This window comes from Papaver somniferum, chromosome 8 (genome assembly GCF_003573695.1).
Source record: "Papaver somniferum cultivar HN1 chromosome 8, ASM357369v1, whole genome shotgun sequence".
Classification (NCBI taxonomy): Eukaryota; Viridiplantae; Streptophyta; class Magnoliopsida; order Ranunculales; family Papaveraceae; genus Papaver; species Papaver somniferum.
Window position 1 is genome coordinate 57179393 of NC_039365.1, and position 10224 is coordinate 57189616.

General features: G+C 36.7%; 1 long non-coding RNA gene across 1 annotated transcript; it reads right to left on the reverse strand.

Annotated features, from left to right (window-relative positions):
- Positions 1–1139: 1139 nt before the first annotated feature.
- LOC113301967 lies at positions 1140–9772 on the reverse strand. Its single transcript, XR_003336578.1, has 2 exons — positions 9721–9772; positions 1140–2120 (listed from the first exon to the last, which is right to left on the reverse strand). It is a non-coding gene; the product is annotated as an uncharacterized LOC113301967 (long non-coding RNA).
- Positions 9773–10224: the final 452 nt, after the last annotated feature.

Sequence of the window (10224 nt, forward strand, 5' to 3'; positions counted from 1 at the left end):
CTAGTCTTTGTTGCATGTCTTGCAATCCATTCGCAATCTGCATGCAACTCGAATAAAGCAAATTAGAATTAAAATTGTCCCACCTTGGTGCTTGACTTACATACCCACTACAAGGTTGTTGTTGGTATATATGAAAATCACCATAAGGTTGTCTAGGATATTTATCTTAGCGAATAAACTGGTTTTGATTGTATCCCATAGATGGTGGGCAATTATCATAGTATTGAGGTTGTTGAAAACCGTATTCATTGCTCCAATATGCTTCGTCCATAGAATTTGGTACCTGAAACAAGAGTTTCTCAAAACTATGTTAAGCACTAGAAAATAAGAAAAATAAAAATAAAACAAAAATAAGAAACCAAAAACAAGTGACAGCAGCTGCCTCCGCGGCAGCGGCGCCAAAATTTGATCGATGTCGTATGCGTCAAAAATAAATTACTTTCTCACTACTCAAAATATATAATATAGCAAGGAAAAGAAAGGATCGTTCCCACAGAGAGGTCTTCGGTTGTCAATATGTTTCGGTTTCCTATATAAAAATGTGGGGATTTTCTGATTTTTATAAAGTAAACTAAAATAAAAGCAAATAAAGAAATAAAACACGCAAATCAAGTAGAAGAGATATTGGTCAAGGATCAGTTTTCATTCACAAACATGTATTCGAAACAATAACTAGAATTGATATTTTAATCTCAACTTTTAACAAAGGCCTAGGATACCTTGATCGCAAGAATATCCCGCTAATTTCCTCTTGTCATCAACAAACACATTAAAAGATGCGAGTATGAGTTCTATCTAAGAGAACAACAGCACTAATCAAGTTTAATTCCCTAGATGCATTAAGTTCAATGAAATCAGGCCAATCAAAGCAATTGAACGTGTAAAAGCACTAATCCTATTTAACAAAGGTTATAATCCACTTGTGACTATTAGGATTTATCACTATAAGCAATATCCACAATTATGCTACTTGCAATCAGAAATTTATCACTTTTGCGTATAATAAACTCTAATCTAGCAATGGAGATGAAAGTAAACTCAATCAATTCGCGACTCGACTTAACATGCATTCAAATCATGTAACGGTATTATTGGTTAATCAGAAACGATAAATCATGGAGACAAAACTAATTCATTGCATACAAATCATGTTTGGAATTCCAACTTATTCTTCAACCAAAAGAAAATTAACTCATGTTAATAGAGATCATAACAAGAAGGAATAGAAAACCTATCATGTTTCTAAACCCTAGAATAAAAGTAGAAGAAGAGATAAAGATTGAATAGTAGAACCCTTTCTTTTATTTACTTTCTCTGCCTTCCCAAAACTATCGGTCAAAAATGTCCAACCCATTACCATTCGGTCCTCAAACAAAGCTAAGCCCATTAAATATTTGGCCTTTGTGGTCTTTCAGTTCTAGGCTTCTAGTGTATTTTCTTACTGAACCACTTCCTCCAACTGCCGGTCATACACCACTGCTTCAAGCTCACTCCAAATTCAGTTCCAAACACAATAAATGTGGCATCACTTTTAGCACATTCCACCACTGGATTCAGCTCAAACCATCAGTGACTGCCAACCACCACCAGATCATGGGAAAACTCCTCCTTTGTTGTTGCATCTGCAGTAAGTCAGTTTTCAGTCCACTTCTTCACCAGCACAATTCCTTGTCTCGGATTGCAGCTGCAACATCAGCACATTATGATCATCCGCATCATTTCTCGCTTTCTGCAATTCAACTCCCCATAGCTCGGCCATCTTGTCCTCCAACAGCTCCACCACTGCAATACATATTTATCTGCCCATGGCCATCATTGTTTTTTTCCAATTCATTCGTCACAGTAAACAATCATCAACTCTCTTTCCCTGCATTGCATTTCCGGTTCTCAACTGCATACAACTCAACTCAAACAACAGCTTCAGCATCACTGCCTGCTTCAAATCTCATTTGCACATACCCTGTCCTAAACATTCATCTAAATATATCCAACCTGCGCATCCACTTATTTCTCTGCCATTTCTGTTGCTTCAATAGCTCAAACCACTTGCATCCATTCATACAACACTCAAGCCATAGTTTCACTCATGCAGTCCCATTATCTCTAGCCAACATCATAACCTTCAGCAGCAATACCTACCAGACTTAAGCCAAATAAAGACTGAACCTGTGCAGCACCACCATACGCATTAGCAGCTTCTTGTTCGCCTGCCATCTGAGTGGAAACATTAACTCACCTGCACTGCAAAAACTCCAATCATCCATAACTACACAGCTCTCACAGTACCCATTAGCTCTATGGCATCAGTTCCACCAGTCTTCAACTGCTCCACCAGTACTGCCTCCATCATCTTTTATCACCACTGCCTTGTTCCTCTCAGCCTTCCCTGTAATCTTCACTACAAAACCCTTTGTAAACATCCACCAATTGTTGCAGCAGCTATCACTTCATCTCAGAAACATCAGACTCTTAAATTCTTCCTGTTGCTTTCAAAATCAAAGCAAACCCCCTTCAATCTCAAGTCAGTACCATCATTGAACAACATCAGCTTCTTCATCTTCTCTGTACTCAGCAGTAACGATTCACACAAACCCCCTAATTGCTCAACTGGATCTTCCCCTTTCATCGTCTTCAACAGAATCCATCAGCTCTTCTCGATCTCAATGTCTTCTATACACAGATTGAAACTTAAGCCATTCTTTGCCATGTCCTCGATCCAGACTCAACTGCTGCTGCTCGTTCTTCAATTTCAGAAACAAATCAAAACCCTAACTGCAGTTCTCAATTTCAAATTACAACCTAATTCCTTCCTTGTTTCTGAGATTCGGTTCAAATACCCGTTTGATTTTACCCTAATACGAATCCGTAAAGCTCATTTCACTGTGAACCTCATCAATATATCGATCTCCATTTCCATCTGAATTCTAATGGATCCGCCATTTCTTTTCTCTCTGAGTTGGGAATGAATAATTGAGAAATCATTCTCTCAATTCCAGGTGTTGGTAATAGCCAAAACTTCTATAGGCACCCAACATATCAATATGGACCATCCAGTACTCTTCTTGTTCTGTCAATTATGCGAAACTGACAATTCATTATTCACCTCCTCCTTGCGCAACCTAGCCTGCTCCAAATATCACTCGACAGTGAATTGAGGTTTTTGCTTTCACGCTCCAAATGGACGTTTTCTCCTTCTCTTGTGCATAATGACTCCATTGCACCTAATACACTCAAAAGCAAACATAAGATATATAATTTACATGAAAACTCGCAAAGAAAGCATAAACAATAGATAATAATTAAGGTGTTTAAAACACCTATCAAATTCCCCCACACTTAGACTTTTCTAGTCCTCGAGCAAATCAAACAAAAAATTCTAAAACATACATACAACTCTGAGTCGTCAAGGCTACGGTCACACTTAGCATGTATAACAAGACTTTGAACCCCTAGGTGTCCCTAGCGGACGAGTTATAGTCTCGTGAAGGTTTACAAGAGGTATGCCTACAAAACCTACTTTTCCAACTTACTAGTTCTCTGAAATGATAGCATCCAATGCGCTAAGAAGACATAAAGATTCTGCACACTAGTCATAAGAAGTTAGACACATAAATGAACATAATCTCATCCTTAAAAGTTGAGAGATAAATAACCATCTCGGGTTCGGAGTGATCAAAAGTCTCGACTCTGCCTCACAACAAAGAGTTTTATGAAGTTGCTCTCAATAATAAATAGCTTTTTATGGGTCACACATGTGTCCAGGTAGGAATAAAGAGAGAATCCCGTGACACGTTAAATAGTAGGAAGGCCAAACCTTCCGAATCGTTTTAAAAACCCACATCTTTTAATTCATTTTGAAAACCCTTTTTTCTGACGATCTCTAAGAAAAGAAATCAACCACTTAACGAAGGTGGGAATATGCTTACTTACCTCGTTATCCGTTCGACGTGCAGTTAGCACCACTCTCACAACACCCATAGAAACGTCTTCGGTCTTCAATCCTTGTCTTCAACTTCGTCTTCGGTCTTCAACTCTTGATGATGAAATCTTGAACTTCGTAGAATCTTGACAATGTGTTTCTTTCCTCTAATTACTTGTTGCTTGAAACTTCATTATGAATATTTTTTCTTCCATTGGCTTTATTGAATGAACAAAACTAAAAAAAAAACCAAAATGATACAAACCCAAAACATGATACAAAGGATTTTTCTTGTCTCTTTTTTTCTTGTCTCTTTTTTTTTTCTTTTTTTTTATTTTTTTATTGAGACAAGAAAAATATAACAAACACAAAATGAAAACAAAACAAAACAAAATAATAGAACTAATAATGAACCTAAAGAAATTTTCTCTTGTTTTTTTTTTTTTCATTTTTTTTTTTTTTTTTCATTTTTTTTAACAAGGAACCTTGCATAATGATGACCATGTCCCAAATTTTTTTTTTTTATACAAAATAAGATAAAATAAAAATGCAAGTACAAAGGCCATGGTATAGGTACTTTACCGCTTGATTCTTCACAACGTGTATGTCTCGATATCATAAATTCTTGAACTCTCATCTTGATAATCTTCGCTCTTGTACATAAGTCTTCAACTCATAAAAATTCTGCTCCTTGTCTTGTTGCTTTACTTGAATCTGAAATCTGCTCATTTCTGTACCGTTGCTTGTAAACCTTGAACGTCTTCAACTTTTCTTCGAATTTGTGATGCTCCTCTTGTTGATGATGATGGTGTTTATATGAACTTGTTGGTGTAGAGAGAGAGATAAAGTGAATGGTGCTAACTGCAAACAATATTATAAGTGGTATGTAAGTTAGCAATTCGATGTCACCATCATTGATAAAATAACACTCAAGAGATCAAAATAGTATTTCTGTTGGTGGGAGGTTGGGTAGCTCACCATTCTACCCGGAGTTTACGTACGGTGACACACACTCTAAAAGCACATATTTAGACACGTACAAAGAAGTCAAGGTCGGTGCCTCTCATAATGTAACATGAGTAGTCTCCACTATAGGGGACCACAACTCTAATACTGAATTCATTCTACACCTCATTTGCCACTGGCATGGTTAAATCCAACTTTAACTCTCATACAAGTAAGAAACCTGATCATGTTCTCTATCATCTTTAACTTCAGTCACTCTTGTGAGAATCTCGATGTAATCTTAGCGACATGTATACTATGTGAGTCTAAACTAACTACAAGCTGGAGTTTTTATTCACTAATTTACAAAAAAGTTGAAAATTCATGAAACATTTACAATGCAAATGCTTAACCACTCCCCCACACTTAAACTTTACATTGTTCTCAATGTAAATTGAATCGTCCAAAGAAAGTCAAGGTGGGAAATCTTATAATGATATGCGACAAGAAATCATAAAAAGTAAATTCAAGACAAGAAAAATAAGAGATAAGAGATACAAAACCAATGGGTTGCTTCCCCTTCAGCGCTTGGTTTAAAGTCACCAGCCCGACTCGCAATACGAATTCCCCATACACCAATAATCTGAAAAGTTGAGGATCCTTCCATGTAACCTGTTTTTCAAACACTCGCTTCACAAAAATATTAGTACGAGAAAATAGAAGAGAAGCTATCAACCGATAAAAGTTTCTCCCACAATTATTCTTGTCCACACTTGGAAGTGTATAAAGAATATAGGAGTAAAGAACTTCCGCGGTTTCTTGTTCCAAAACTTGCATAGTTTGAGAATCAAAGGTTTCGAATGGCGGATATCGAGAAACAAAGTCATCTAACAATATTCTCGAAGCACACACATTCAAGCCAATAAGAGGTAAAGGATAAGGATTAATAGACAAAGGGTTAGAAAAACCTTGCATCTCTTGTATTATAGTATCCTTTTCATCCTTATAAAATTTAAGTAAATTACTTACCTCTTGCACATCATGGTCCTCTATCAAACCTTGCAAGCATTCTTCGTCCTTTTCTGTCTCAACTATAGTCTTGACATCACCAATTTCATTACAATCCATTGCAAGATAAATTGGGTCTTCCACAATACTGGTCATAACGGTTACATTCTCAACACATTCTTCTTCATTAGACTCAAACCTTGTTGCAAGGAAGTTTTGTAAAACACTAGTTTCATCATATGCATGTACCTTTTGAATAGGGGTTTGATCATTATAAAGATCAAGAGATGAGTCAACTACACTAATGTCATCAATAATTTCCAAAAGTTGGTCCTTTACAACACAATCATCTTCATTTTCAGACTCACCAAAATCAGAATCGTCGTCGGTTTCCCAACATTTATCACGACGCCGTTTAAGTTCCATCCGTATGGTCCTATTAATTTCTTCAACAAGCTCTTCCGAGTCTCCGTCATCTTTTAACTTGTATAATTTTTGTGCAAGTTTCCTAACGTTCATACGCTTACCACCATTAACTACAATGGGTTCTCTTTCCCATGAATCTTCCCTTTGAATGGGTGAATGATCATAACTACAATCCGAAGTCGGGTAAAAAAAAGTGTTGTAGAAATTGGTTTGTGCTACGTTCTCTCTATCACAGTCAAGTTGTTCTAGTCTTTGTTGCATGTCTTGCAATCCATTCACAATCTGCATACAACTCAAATAAAGACAATTAGAAGTAGAATTGTCCCACCTTGGTACTTGACTTACATACCTACTACAAGGTTGTTGTTGGTATATATGAAAATCACCATAAGGTTGTCTAGGATATGTATTATATCCAATAAATTGGTTTTGATTGTATCCTATAGATGGTGGGAAATTATCATAGTGTTGAGGTTGTTGAAAACCGTATCCATTGCTCCAATATGCTCCGTCCATAGAATTTGGTACCTGAAACAAGAGTTCTCAAAACTATGTTAAGCACCAGAAAATAATAAAAGTAAAATAAAAAACCAAAAACAAGTGACAACCGCTGCCTCCGCGGCAGCGGAGCCAAAATTAATTTGATCGTTGTCGTATGCGTCAAAAATAAATTACTTTATCACTACTCAAAATATATAATATAGCAAGGGAAAGAAAGGATCGTTCCCACAGAGAGGTCTTGGGTTGTCAATATGTTTCAGTTTCCTATATAAAAAATGGGGGGATTTTCTGATTTTTATAAAGTAAACTAAAATAAAAGCAAATAAAGAAATAAAACACGCAAATCAAGTAGAAGAGATATTGGTCAATGATCAGTTTTCATTCACAAGCATGTATTCGAAACATTAACTAGCATTGATATTTTAATCTCAATATTTTATCAAAGGCCCTATGATACCTTGATCGCAAGAATATCCCGCTAATTTCCTCTTGTCATCAAAAAACACATTAAAAGATGCGAGTATGAGTTCTATCTAAGAGAACAACCTAACGTGTAAAAGCACTAATCAAGTTTAATTCCCTAGATGCATTAAGTTCTATGAAATCAGGCCAATCAAAGCAATCCAACGTGTAAAATAACTAATCCAATTTAACAAAGGTTATAATCCACTTGTGACTAATCGGATGTATCACTACAGGCAGTATCCATAATTATGCTACTTGAGATCAGAAACTTATCACTTTTGGGTATAATAAACTCTAATCTAGCAATAGAGATGAAAGTAAACTCAATCGATTAGCGACTCGACTAAACAAGCATTCAAATCATGTAACGGTATTAATGGTGAATCATAAACGATAAAGCATGGAGACAAAACTAATTCATTGCATACAAATCATTTGGAATTTCGACTTATTCTTCAACCAAAAGAAAATTAACTCATGTTAATATAGTTCATAACAAGAAGGAATAGAAAACCTATCATGTTTCTAAACCCTAGAATAAAAGTAGAAGAAGAGATAAATATTGAATAGTAGAACCCTTTCTTTTATTTACTCTCTCTGCCTTCCCAAAACTCTCGGTCAAAAATGTTCAGCCCATTACCATTCGGGCCTCAAACAAAGCTGAGCCCATTAAATATTTGGCCTATGTGGTCTGTCAGGTCTAGGCTTCTAGCGTATTTTCTTACTTAAGCACTTCCTCCAATTTCCGGTCATACACCACTGCTTGAAGCTCACTCCAAATTCAGTTCCAAACCCAACAATTATGGCATCACTTTTAGCACATTGCACCACTGGATTCAGCTCAAACCATCAGTCATTGCCAACCACCACCAGATCACGACATAGCTCCTCATTTGTTGTTGCATCTGCAGTAAGTCAGTTTCCAATCCACTTCTTCACCAGCACAATTCCTTGTCTCAGATTGCAGTTGCAACATCATCACATTATGATCATCCGTATCATTTCTCGCTTCCTACAATTCAGCTCCCCATAGATCGGCCATCTGGTCCTCCAACATCTCCACCACTACAATACATATTTATCTGCCCATGGCCAGCATTGCTTTCTTCCAATTCATTCATCACAGTAAACAATCATCAGCTCTCTTTCCCTGCATTGCATTTCCGGTTCTCAACTACATACAGCTCAACTCAAACAACATCTCCAGCATCACTGCCTGCTTCAAATCTCATTTGCACATACCCTGTCCTAAACATTCATCTAAATATATCCAACCTGCACATCCACTTATTTCTCTGCCATTTATGTTGCTTCAATAGCTCAAACCACTTGCATCCATTCATAAAACCACTCAAGCCATAGTTTCACTCATGCAGTCCCATTATCTCTAGCTGATGTATTTTAAGAGTTGTTGTAGTAATATGATTCGTTCAAGACTTGTGAAAGCGGATTTTTAGATTTTTTAATAAATAAAAATAGCGAACTAAATTAAAAAGATGTTGTGAAAATTATGGAGAGAATGGGACTAGGATTCCACCATTGGTTGATATTAGTGATTTAATAAAACAATAATTATGCAACTCAACATTCAAATTGATTCTAATAGTATTGCCTAGACATGTAGATTTCCAAAAGAATAGATGTTAATCCAAGCATAGAATATCAAAACCCTAAAGCAAGCATATTCTATCAAGAGAAAATACACCTAACTAATCAAAATCATATAAACAATTTTTAGTTCAATGCAAAAATCATAATAGAGTTCTTGTAATTAATTAATAAAAATATATCACTTTTACCGAAACAACGGCTTCCTCCATAGCCCCAAGGATTGGGTTTAGCTCCGCATATTGGAAACACACTCAGAATAATTCTAAACGATGCCCAAACTCTCCATCCACTCACTGATACCCAAGACACTCTTATTTATACTGTGAAGCCAATCTTAGGTGAACAATCATCTCAATTACTCCAAAAGATCTTTGCAGTTAATGAAAGTATTTCACGGGAATATTTCCTCTGTAAGAAGATAATCATGTCTTAAAGACACAAAATCCTCATAATATCATGACCAGAATCTCACACAGTTGAGATTTCTTTTCCCGCCAAATATCTTTCCCGTGAAGAAGAAGATGGGTGCCCCCTATCCGGTCCTGGGGTGCGAATAGAAGATGCCATGCGGGGTGTCTCTGATCAGCTGCTTGGGTGCAAATATCGTTTGGGTACCCCTTATCATTTGGGAGCCCCTTATCCACAAGTGAGAGTCTGAATAACACGTTCCATCCGGTGCTTTAGACGACTTTTCGAGCCGATTTTTCCAAGAATGTTTATTTCCAAAAAATACCTAAAAACAGATAAAATACCATAATAAGTACAAAAAATCGAGTACCAACAATACATGAAATTAAGGACAATGTAGACACAAAAATGTGTCTATCACTAGCCAACATCATAACCTTCACCAGCAATACCTACCAGACTTAAGCCAAATAAAGACTGAACCTGTGAAGCACCACCATACGCATTAGCAGCTTCTTGTTCGCCTGCCATCTGAGTGGAAACATTAACGCACCTGCACTGCGAAAACTCCAATCATCCATAACTACACAGCTCCCACAGTACCCATTAGCTCTATGGCATCAGTTCCACCAGTCTTCAACTGCTCCACCAGTACTGCCTCCATCATCTTTTATCACCACTGCCTTGTTCCTCTCATCTTTCCCTGTAATCTTCACTACAAAACCCTTTGTAAACATCCACCAATTGTTGCACCATCTATCAACTCGCAAACAAAACATAAACAATAGATAATAATTAAAGTGTTTACAACACCTATCACATGCCTATGATCAATTTTGAGATGCCCAAGACCGTAGGTTTGTGCTTTCATGCCCATGCCTAAGATTTAAATTTATATGCCCAACTTTAAATTTGACATGCCTAGGATTAACTTTGAGATG